The 13,168-nt window shown below is 34.0% G+C and overlaps 1 protein-coding gene across 2 annotated transcripts in view; it reads right to left on the bottom strand.

Moving 5' to 3' along the window:
- The window catches only part of LOC101736024 (roquin-1), an 83,788-nt gene extending 71,263 nt beyond the window's left edge, over positions 1 to 12,525 (bottom strand). For both annotated transcript variants that reach the window (XM_038013532.2, XM_038013535.2), the window contains exon 1: positions 12,392 to 12,525. The gene's annotated coding sequence lies outside the window, so the exon portion shown is untranslated. The remainder of the gene's footprint in view (positions 1 to 12,391) is intronic.
- Between the last annotated feature and the right edge of the window lie 643 nt (positions 12,526 to 13,168).

The following is a 13,168-nucleotide window of genomic DNA, read 5'->3' as shown; positions in this document are numbered from 1 at the left end:
TCCACAAGCCTCGTTTGAAGAAGGACATGTCATAGCGGTCGGGAAACACCGTGGAGGGGAGCTCATTCCATAGCCGGATGGTACGTGGTAAAAAAGATCTCTGGAAACGCACTGTGGATGACCGCAGTGGCTCCAGGTAGTATGGATGAACTCTACTCCGGTGGCGGACGGTGCGATGGTAAAAACGAGATGCCGGTATCATCTCGAACAAATCCTCAGAGCACTCCCCATGGAACATACGGTACAAAATACAGAGGGAACCGAAGTCCCTCGGCAGACCCAGGGGTTCATCACCTACTAGTTAATCAATAAGTTAAACTAAAAACACGTGTCTATCCATACTTACTAGTACCGCTTCGATATTTTTACAACGCATTCAGATTGTAAAACAAGAAAAGCAATTACATTCAAAGTGTTTATTTAGTGGAATCGGAAACGGTTCCAAATAGGAACAATCTTCTACCGCTAGTCTAGTTTCAAGCATTTTTAAATAGACTACAGACTAAGAAAAACGTATTTTGTTACAATCTTTATGAGTTTACGCTTACGTACGTACTTTTTATCGCACCGGTCGCTCATGCAACTGAAAACACTATACATTTCATACATAAAGTTACGTTCAGGAAAACTGGAAATACAGAGCACTTAGCGCGCGTCTTAGATGTGTGACATTTTCAATGAGAAAACGCAAGGATAGGGATTCGTGGCGCGCGCTAAATTATTTTTAGGCAAGAAATTTAAACACATGTTTTTATTTTAAAGGGATTTTATGACCTGGTAACTAAGACCTTTAGGTCAAGTCTTATTTTAATTTATATTCTTATTTTTATTAAAATGATAATATGGAGTGAAATGAAATGAAATGAAGATAATTAATTTGAGACATTAATCAACTGAGATGAAATTAAAGGAAATGAGATGAGATGATATAGGATGAAACATAGTATCAGTAAAATGGTGGTCATTTACTGAGACTTTTTCAGTGGGCTTTTTGGAGGATCCCGAGAAGCTACGTCCAGCGGCTTGGTTTGATTTTCCAACATTTGTGCACTTTCACAAATATTAAACCACCGTTATTACATATTTAAATCTGAGGAAACACTAAATAGACAAAATAAAACAAATCACACAACTTCACTCCTCGCGTTCCCGCCAAAAAGTCCCTTAAAAACAAGTACCGCTAAACGTCTCTTTGGGGCCAAGCAATCGTAAATGGAGCGTTGAACACAATGATGAATCCTCTAACTGACGCGCTTCGCTACTTCTTGTCATCGTCATATCCATCAAGTTCGGCCGCGACAGGTCGGATCCCGTTCTAAGACCGATAAATTTAATAAATTGACTGGCGCTATCGCTGCCTGGACGCATCGTTCAAACCCGCACTCGTATAACGGTTATCCCGTCCCAGCCCAGAAAATCTCTCTGCTTTACAACAAAAATGAGCAGTACAATGTTGCCGACTGGTCTGTCACGCTTTTTCAGTAGAAAACTGTTACGTTATTCCTTCGTTGGGGGCTTTCGTTAACACACGTTAATTTACTGGGCGTCTTGTGAGTCCGCACGGGTAGATACCACCACCTTGCCTACTTCTGCCGTGAAGCAGTAATCCGTTTCGGTTTGAAGGGTGGTGTAGCCGTTGTAACTATACTGAGACCTTAAAATTCATCTCAACGTGGGTGGTGGCATTTACGTTATAGATGTGTATGGGCTTCGGTAACCACTTAGTACCAGGTGGGCCGTGAGCTCGTCCATCCATTTAAGCAATAAAAAAATTAATAAAAATTACACGAATCCCCAAAAAACTTGGTACCTACTCGGGAAACACATTACGGCATTGTCTCTAAACATCACCGAGCGTTTCACATTTACGCTTCAATAGAACATTCACATCGAAGCACGAACACTGAACTTTAAGTTTAATTTAAGTTTAAAAATCTGCACTGATATCTCGAGATATTTCTTAGCACAGTAAGTAATTTCAAAAGAAGAAAGAAAAAAAAAACGATATCAACGGATATTGCAGTAGAAATTCTCAGTAAATCGCTTCAGTAAAACAACATTCAAACTAACTGAAAGTATAAAATTCTTGGTTCGCTGCACAGTAAGCACTGACATAGAAAATAAGATTCAACAAGTTCACTTGCGCACTTTTAGTTCAGTTGTAATACTCGTCACTTACTTACAAATAACTTATACCTGTTGCTATAGAAACGGGGAGACCGGATAGCGTTATACACACTAACAATGTATATGTACCTAGCGATATGTTCGATGATACAGGGCTGACCCTCGTTATTCTGTAATATGCATATTATTATAATGACATATAATTACACAAAAAAAAAGTGGACAAATTACGATAAAAGAGAAAAATCGATCAATAGCGGTAACGGGCTTAGTGACTGTTTCCACATCAATTAGAAAGGATGAGGCAGTTGAACCAATACTAGTAATGAGTTCATGAAAATTGATTCAATGTGAAGTGTACATTTAGTCTGTTTGTTTGTTTAAGTTAAAGAAATAATTGTAAATTCTGGTGATAAAAATGAATTATTGAACCGTTATTGGTGTAATCATTTTTAAAGGTAGCGTGTGTACACTTAACTGTGTCACAGACTTTTCCCCCTTTGCCTTTTCATGAGTTCTGTCTCATACGAGGTTCGGACGTGGGTTGTTGAGCGACAGGAGGTTTTAATCGGTTCAACTCCGACATGCCCCGCTCGCTAGCCCCAGTGGAAGGCGAAAGTCCGGCGATATCCTCCCGACCATAAAAGAAAGTGTGTCACAGAGATAACCCTCTACGAAGCCTAAATTAGCAGGTTGTATTTTACAGCCGGGTACTGTAGACTTTAGTCTGCACAGATTACAAACAAACGAATTGTGTGGACAACTATATTGTCAACTCATATTTTATTTGATAGCAATAAAAAGTTGTTGGAAGCCAGGGTGTTTGTTTTACGTTGTATTATCCCATATCTGTAATAGGCGGTTTATGTAGCGAATTTACAAGATGGAAGATGGACCAATAGACTTATTCCGTGGAGTGGTCCAGTGGGAAAGAGACACAGAGATAGACCTCATACAAGATGGCAGGATGACATCACAAGGATAGCGGGCCCAAGCTGGATACAGTGGTCCAAAATAGGGAACGTTTGTTTTCGATGGAGAAGGCCTTCCTTCATTCGAGGAGATGATCTTGCAAACTCATAAAAAAACAATTTAACTGTTTTTTAATTTTTAAATAAACTACTACTAATTGGATAAGAACTGTCTGATGAACTCATCTTTGTTTAATACATCACTATTAAATTTGATTGCCTTTTGTTTATTTCACTTTTACACTAAACACAATATTGCAAATTACCCGCGCACAGCAATGGCGGAGAATTTTAGGTGGGTGAGAGCAGACGTAGATACTAACGCGCATGCGCATTTGTACCCAGGGAGAAAAAGTTACACTTTCTTCCCTGTACGGCGGGAGGAAAAGTTACACTTTCTTCCCTGTACAGCGGGACGAAAACCAAACTTTCGGCGTAGGTAGGAGAAAAAAGAAATTATTGGTTACAAGAAATATGGAGGCTTTTATATTATATTTGATATTTTTATATCCTATGTCCGTAATTGTCTGTATCTATTTAAAATGAATTTTCGCAAAAACAGATTAGTAAAAGTTTAGAGAAAATCAGTATTTTTTAATAGTTTTACCCCACGCAGTAATCACACAACACGTTCGCTATACTCGTAACATTACTTCTAAAATGAAAAGTGTTTTCAGTATCTATTTATAATTTCGATAGATTTATTTTTGCAAAAAACGTTAACGACGTAAAAAAAATGTTTCCGTAATTAATTATTTCTTGTATCATGGATAAAATATCTATTTTAAATTCACGAAAAAGTTACATATGTACAACCCTAGGATTCGAAACTCACAAAGCCTTTCCATGCTTATAATTATTTTGTTAGGTAGCTGCATGCGGAAACTTGGGAAAATCACATCTATATTCTATTATTATTATTTCATAAATGGTCCCGTATAAACGAAGATAATAATATCTTTAAATGGGTAAGCGTACGACGTACCCGATATTTAGTATATACCGTAGCCATCGCAACGTCAATAGCGGCATTAAGCCTCGATGGTGTTGTAAAACGACAGTTCTACCCTTCAAGCAAGACGGTTCCCAGAATTAAACCGCCTAAGGTTTTGGGGAGTTGGTGTGGCATGGGGTTTCCGTTGATAACGCCACTATCACTCAACAATTCGCGTCCGGGCCTCAGAAGATATAGAGCTTAACGAAGGCAGGCAGCGAGTACGCCTTTTCTCCCAACGCCCTAGCCTCACGAGACGCCGAACTGACGGCTCCAGGATAAGCCACTGGGTCAGAACCAGACAACCGTGTGAGGCAGATTACATGTATTCTTGGATCTCCCTCGCCAGTCTCCAAACTGGCACACAAGGGAACCCATAACACATATCTATAGGGCCTTGGTTTGGGGCGAAATCCCAATTACAACATTTTATCATTTGTAAATATAAAATTTGGACAAACGCGATTTTTAACAGCATTCGTAATTTATAGTTACAATTAATAGGCGCAGTCGTGAAAATAAAATATTCACTTTAATAATGTATTAACCGCAGCACGAATTTTACGCTGATAATTTCTCTTTGAATGTTGTTTTATGAAAATACACAGGATATTCAATCTTTTTCGAATCAAGTGCGGCGTACTCTGCGGGAGGCAGGTGGTGCATCGGGGCCGAGAAGGGTGAGGTAGCAAACGGGTTACGGACAGATGTATCACGTTGACAGGTCAACACTAATGAGATGCTCAAAGTAAAAAAGTATTCTTTTTGATTTGTACGGGTTTATATAGTTTTCTAATACGAATGTGAAATGAAAGAAAACTACATATTATTGCGAAGTTGTCTTCTTAATAAAAACCTTCAATGTTCAGATACACTATTCGTTTTACTTAATAATATATAGAATTGGTTTCAGTTAAAAAAATATATAGATTTATATTTTTTAGTGCTTTGAAATGCTGACTTTTATTTATATTGTGAAAGTAGGACTAGTTTGTCGTGGCAAAGCGTTCTTAACGTTATATTTATGTCGCCACAATCTTGAACTATGAAAACTTCAACAATTGACTTTTACATGAAAAACCTAAAAAAAAATCTCTAATACTAAATCAAACAAGACATTTAATACCATACTTATTTTTTCCTATGCTCATCCTGGTCAAAATATTAGGTCAAAGAAGTAGAACTATTTGCATTCTCATCGATCGATATGTGCGCAAAAGTTAGTTGAACGCCCTAACGTTGATGAAAATTACTTTGAAAGATCTTACGAGTATAACATATCGCATATATGGTTCTATAACGTCCCTTAAGCAAATTATATAATTTTTCAAGGGAAGCGTTTGAAAATTCAACATCTTATTACAATTAAATAGTTTTTCTTGACTAAAGAAATAAAATGATAATATTTAAACAAAAACTTTAAACCTCATCAGTAAAAGCAAACATCTCACTAATAAAAAATGTGTTTCTCATACTCAGTTCAGGTTTACAAAATAATTTGCATAAGTGACATTAAGGCACCGTATGTGCGATATATAAATAGATACAGGTCAAGCCTTACAAAGCGTTTCATTTCAATATTAATTAAGTAAATCGGAATTCATTTTTAGATTCGTATTCATATATTATATTTAACCTACTGTGATTCATATACTGGTAGAACAAATCGGGCATGTTAAACAGTTTTCATGTTTATTTTATTATTAAACGAAATTATATATTTGATTCTACGGATTCAATTACTACGTGTTTGCGCTTCGTTTGTAACGACCGAGTTCAAACTTTGTATTTGTGGTGGGGTAAACTTTCTGACGAGGTGGCCCGTGAGGCGATTCAACGAATGGATGTGTTTAGCGTAAATTTAGCGGCAACTGCAGTGAAATGTGGTCAGCATTTGGATAAACATTGAATAAGGATTTTTTAATCTCGCCCGATTCATACGTTTTGAATAAACCTAGATCACTCTGAATGTTGCTGTGTTTCGTATTAATTAACGTGCCATGGAGACCTAAGAGGATTCTGTTAGTTAGATGTAATTGAATAGTGCGATTGAAACAATAGTATTCTAACATAATCTTAGCCGTTGCAACGATATATTGAACTTGTGAATCGTCTAACAAAGGACTAAAGGATAGTGTGGATTTGGTTGTTGCTATTGATATAACGGATTCGGATTATATTGACATATCAAATGGTTCAAGCTCAGATAGTTGGACGGCGTCGAACAGGACACAAAGGACTTTGATGATGGGTGGAACAGGGAATGGGATTGGGATGGACTGCAAAGGGGGGATAATTTGGAGATGGAAAGCTGCGAATAAATCGGACTGAAGATACAAGATACTAAATGTTGTGTGTACGACTTTTTTTTCGGCATATGTTCCTATACGTGTATTTTCAAACGAGGACTTGTAAAAGTTAAATACGAACACTATATTTCTGTGCCAGCGACTTTCTCTACATCTTTTTAACGACAGCATTAAAATAGGATGAGTTTCCACTAGTCTCTGAGGTATAATACTTATGTAACTTCAAAGAAATTTCAACCCTGTGCCTTGGTTGTTATATACCATGGTTCCTTACATTTCTTTAATAGTGGATCATGGCAGGGTACCGCCGATTAGTACATTCAAACAGTTTTATTTTTTTAATAAACAATTACCGCTATTGTAATCCAACGTCAAACTTTGTTGTGAACTTTAAAACGCACCACAGGTTCTTTAAATAAACTGACCACGAACTCCTTTTCCGGGTAGCCGGATCGATTGTATTTAGCTTGATCTTGGAAAATTGAATAATGCCGTGTTAATATATGCCTTTTCTTATTAGTTGGAAATAAAACGATGCATATATTCATATATTGGATCGTCCGTGCAGGAAGGAAAGATTTATTTCTCAATATTTATTTAGTTGACACACGTCTCGTTCTGTTTAACATTTGACAATTTTCAGCATAAATATTACTAGATGATGACCGAGCTTTACTCGTTTTTTTTTTTTATAACGTCCTCTTTTTTTTGTCTTTAATGCGGTTAATTGCCCTCAATTAAGAAAAATAGCATTATTATTCGCCAATAGATGTCGGGAAGAGTCATAAAGTTGATTATCGATAAAGTTGATTATTGAAAATACGAATAAAACAACATTTTCTGAAAATAAATCGTAGCTAGATCGATCTCTCGCCCCCGAAATCACCTGTTCACTAAATTTTATGAAAATCGTTTCCGAGATTCAGATGATATATATGAGTCGACTATTATCAAAGCCGGCAATCTGACTTTTGGACAATGATTGATAAATCAGAAAAACGAATTATTGACTTTGTATTCCATTGGCAGTCACACAACTCTTCGGAACGACATTTTAGATAAATAACAGGTTAACTATTAACCTTTATTTAATGCAGGTTTTGAACCATATTCTTTGAAGGAGACGATTATATTCAAATCAATCTGTATTGACATATCAATAACATTTTTTTGTCCAAATGCACAGATTGCCACCTTCGATAATAGACGACTCATATATACAAGAACTTCTCGTTTAAAGGTATAAGATTCATATCGGGTACATAACTCGCGATCTTTAACAGAATAGCGCTGTACTTGCACTTAAGTCTCTTGCATAAATCGTTGTTTCTAGGTTGAGGGAGCGCTGCGTTAGATACACTAATTATTATAGTCTAATGAATGAAGTCCGCAAGATATAAACAGAGCTTACACGTTTATTCATTTGTGTGTATGAACATACTATACATCAATTTACGCGAACACATTTAACGTAAATTGCATAGCACGTTGAATAATATGTGAACCCTTTTACATTCTTAATTTTTTACCGCGTAGTCTACAAGATCTTTTTTTTTTGTAACTTTATAGTCGGAGAGATACTATAATACTTAACATTTCAGTTTTCGAATTTGGAACGAGACTGGCTAGAGGTATGACTGCCTAACGATGAGTATTAATGGAGATGTTTTAACAAAAATTAATTATGAGTTTAAATAAAATTGAGAACATAATATTTAAAACTGTTCTTTCCAACTAGATCTAAATAATTTATTTATTTTTTTGATATTTGCAACGTTGATTATGTGACAGAAAATTTGATTTAATTTTATTGTTACACCGTTCACATCCACAGATCTTCAACTTGAACGCCAAGGCGTAAAGGTCCGCCTGCCTACCTTCGAAGCAAAGTTACAATAATTTAATTATTCAAATAATGTAACCTCAACACCGTCGTTGAATACTATTATTAAAAATATTGAGGAAGCTTTTTTTATCGCCGTCATTTCGTCATAAGCGTAAAGGATCATTTTTACTTATTTAAGGTTTTAAGGTTTCAGCCGAACGAGACATTCAAAAGGGTGAATGTCGAACTCTGTCGAAATGATGTGTGCTTGAAATAACAACGAATTCAGACAAATCTGTTTTTTATGGTATCTTTGCACAATAGAGTAAGCGGCATGTTTTATCAAATTTATTCCTAATAATGCAGAGATGACGGAAGTTTTTGACCAAATAAAAAAAAACTTTTCTGTGGTAATTTTGAACTGTTTTCTAGGTGAAACGATTTTGATGGTCCCTTTTTTATTTGAAAGCGATTACTTCGTATTTTATTGAGTTCCGACCAGTAATTTTTAAGTTAATAATGGTTATTTAATTGACTTTCGCCTACATTATTAACTTTTAGGATTTATTGTAAAAAATAAAAAAAGAAAGTTGTGCTAAAAATTTTGCACAATATTTTATTATACTTCACAAGTCATTATTTCTACGATGAAAAAATATTTAATTAAATCGACCCTAATCACTTGCTACAGCCGAATAAGCAATGAAATAACAAGCGAGAGAGCTGATTTGTTTACTAAGTTAGAATGATATAATTTAATAGGTTAGTATTTTGTGACCTTTGTAATCTAAAGTTGGATGAGTCTCGTCGCCTAAGGCGATTCTTCATTACATAACGTGCAGTGTAAATAAAAGTGTTTTTTTCTTCGATGGTGCTACTTTTGTGACGTAGGGCAACAAATGCATTGCCGCTTACCTATATTTTATGTATCGATTTACTTACACCCTCAATTCTTAAATAATACCTATCGCAAAAACTTTCAAAATATTACTTGATCGACTTACTTCAATAAACGCGTGGAATTTTGTTTAAGAAAAAAAAAAGATTAAAGTTTACGTTTATCACAAGTGGATGAATTTATACAACTGTGTAACGAAAAGAGATCATTACGAAGCGAAAATAATATACATGAACACTAATGTCTTCATGAATATTAAAAATATGATTAAGTTTTTGAAAATTCCCGTATTTTAAATCGTTGTTGTACTGTGCAGACACGAGGTTCCAGAGGTTTACAGAATATCAATTCGTGTCTTTGACTTATTCGATTCTTCGTTGAACTTTCGTGTAGTAGGTACATACAATGTGGATTCCATTTTAATCTTTACTACATTACGTAATTGTTTTTACGGCTACCACATCATTCTGTTTGGTGATGGTGATTCCTATTACCGATATATCTGCCAATTGTATTATAGAAAAATATATAACAAACTATATATTTTCTAGTTTGACTACAAATATTAACCGAGTTTAGTTTTTCCTCAAATTGTATAATATGTACGTTAACGTCTCAACAAAATAAGTAATAACGAAGTGCGACGTCTAACTGCGATACATTTTTGTTAAACTTAGCATTGTGTCGTTTTTCCGTATCACAGCTTCCACTTGATACGACAATGGGTCTCCTAGTTCATTATCGATTTTTTCCGTAAGTGGGTGAGGGTTTATTTTGGCATGTTTTAAAGGCGCTATTAATTATTTCAATTACCGATATATATATATGTATGACTAACATGGTAGTACGCTTTATAGTGTAATGACATAAAAATCTGAAACTAAATTGCAATGGGGAGAAACTGGTACTTATCATTGCTATATCACTCGATCATGATTACGACTAGTCCACGAGTTACGGTGTCATAACAGCTGATCTGAAGCAAGCTTGTCTGTGTAACTTTATGACATCGTTAAAAACGTGATGTCCTGTGTTAAGAAACGTCATACAGAAAATAATTTGATACAATGTAGCAATACTCGTAGTAAGGAGTCAGTATACTGGGATGTAGAGTCGAACAAATACGAAATCGCGTCTTTTATATCAATTTCATTGTAGGTGTTTCCGCGAAATTCGTCGAAACCAAAGGCTTGTTTACATTACTTAAACCATAGTCAACAAATTCGAGTGAATATAAAATAATAATATTATTTCGTGTAAACCCCCTAAGTACGATCCTGCCCCAGTACTAGAATTCCTTTGAACCAGGTCACTCGTAAAGCTGTATAGAGTCTCGCAATGAATTAAATAAAAGATCAACGGTAGGCGAAGCATTTTATTGCTCATGTAACTAAATATCGACCGCTGGTTATAAAACAGTATTGCTCAAGTTTACCATCAGATGGGCATCAGGTCGGCCATCGCGACCGGCTCTTTCGGCTACGGACGTAATTAAAATAGGGACGAGCATTTGCTGTCCTTTCATCGGTGAAAACTAATCTACCAGGGATCTTAAATAAAAGGACATCTTCAAAACGAAACATCTTCAACTTTTGGAAAAACATGTGTAAAAATTGAAGGTGTTTTATATAACGTATTTTTATTTAATTTTATAAATTTTGCTAAATGATTCTTTACATCAGGAGACGCTCGTTAGTAGTAAGACACTTGAATTATGCTCCGGCGACTATTTTAGTTGCATGCTCTACATTTGAGATACAATTTCACTGACATTGACATAGTATTAATTTAATTGAGAATTGATTGTCAATAATTTAAAAGAGTAAAATCTAAATTTTTATCCATTGACATTAATCACTTAGGTTACAATAGTCATAGTTATATTAATTTAAGTAAATATATAAAAAAATCTTTCTGACAATAATATTACGAATTTTAAATTATTCATAACTACTTATCTGCTTTTTTTTAATTCCGTACACATTCTATATCAATTAAATGACAATGTTATCAATACAGCAATTATGAAATTATGCTAAATAATTAAATGGCGATAAAATAGATAATGATATAATAACATTGTTGTAATTAATAAAATTTCATGTTAATTATGAATGTTTTCATTTCCATATTCATTATAATTTTAATAAAATTATATTGCTTTCAATTTTGTTCGACACTCAATCTTAGTTTTTTTAAATTTTGTTTATTTCTATTTTCAAATTTTAAAATGACGATGTTAAATTGATAGCTCCATTATTTCCTATTTAGTATGTGGTAGGTTTGATATGAAAACAAACGTACAAATATTATCACATATCTACAAGGTTATTGTTAGTATCTTTTTAAGCTCAGTATTCACATAGCCACAATATTTATACAAACCAAGTAAAATACAAAATAACTTTTCAAATTTAAATATGCATTAGATTAGTCTATATTACTTTTAGTTTTGCCATTCTATACTTATTAATTTTGTCTTACTCCATTTACTTTATTTCTATTTACTACTTAAATAATGAGCAGCGTGAAAACTACGTATTAAAATGTACAAACTAATTTTACAAGTATACAGTATCATCTGCTGGGTATTGAGACCTTTAACAATCTTGAGTGTAAATTTTGAAATAAAAATTACAATTTTTATAATGATTTGTAAATAAATTAAAATGAGGGTGGAACAATCTCACTGTACATTCTTGTTAGTCATAAGTATGTTATCAATGACAACAAGAAACATAATAGAAGTCAATAACACATTCATTGAAGGTAAGTTCAATGAAATCATAAAAATAATATCATTATCATTATTTACCTACTGCTATTGTTATTTTTTATTTCTAAAAATATTTCCTTTCTCTTTGATATAAAGGATCCCTGCACTCAACAAACACTCTTAAAATAAGGCGCAATATAAATAAATAAAAAGAAGAAATTAAAAGAAAATCCTAGCATTCTTCAACTCCATTTAAAATAATTTTTTGTATGATAATTACTGAAGATACACCGGTACCTGTCTCTTGTTGTTTCTATATGTATTAGACTTTATACCGGCATCATTGTTTTACTTTATGATTACCTCAAAATTAAGAAAAATAAAAAAAATAAACGAATTAAATAATATTAATCTTCAATTTATGACATGCAAAAATGCCACCTAGGCAGTACTATGACAAGTTATTAACGTCGAAATCAGCTGTTAGTAAATTCGTGAAATACAGCTGACGACGCGACTGTTGTTAATAAAATAAAATAACATAAAATTACCTTATAAATAACACGTACACTCATCACAAAAATAACACTTTATACTTCTATCCACTTCAAAACATGATCCGTCAGCAACCTCAAGACATAGACTAAAGAACTAGTAGAACTCTATTACAAGCGCTTTGTAGATTACATTTTATATCTATTTATATATGATCATTCAACATTAATTATCATTTTAATTTCTGGAATAAAATAGGTCAGATTCAATTTGTGAGATACCGTTAATAGGGCAAACCAATTAAGTCATTACTCCTTTCTAATGGTTCTGTGGCGACTAGAAATGATTGCCTTCCTAATTAACTATTATCTTCCTACTTAACTTTTTATTTACTTTTATTAATAATTTGATTTTAATATACAGCTGTGGTCGTTTGGCCAGTTCTCAATTTTCTCAGAATGTCTTTGCATTATTATTTGTGTAGCAGCCCGCAGAACAAAAAAAAACTGTGGGCGTCAGTACACGCCCGCGCTTATTGTGAATCAAAGACGATCCGGAAAATACCTACGGTTACAAATAATTCTTCGATATATCGTTGTTATTGAATTCGTTGAAATTCGTTGGGAGGCACATTGATGTTTCGACATCAACAGAATATGGAATCTTCGAAAATAATAGGTGTGCTCCACTTTTCACCGACCTATATTTTAAATTATAGGTACACATCGGAGGTACAACATCGAAAAGTTATAATGTAAAGATGTCCATTTTAATTTACTAATTCCACCTGAGTTAGTGATAAATGAAAAGATGATTTAATAAATGATATAATA

The sequence above is a fragment of the Bombyx mori genome, chromosome 1, assembly GCF_030269925.1.
Source record: "Bombyx mori chromosome 1, ASM3026992v2".
In the NCBI taxonomy this organism is placed as follows: domain Eukaryota; kingdom Metazoa; phylum Arthropoda; class Insecta; order Lepidoptera; family Bombycidae; genus Bombyx; species Bombyx mori.
The sequence above is the reverse complement of the archived record's forward strand: the minus strand, read 5'-3'. Positions and strand labels throughout refer to the sequence as shown.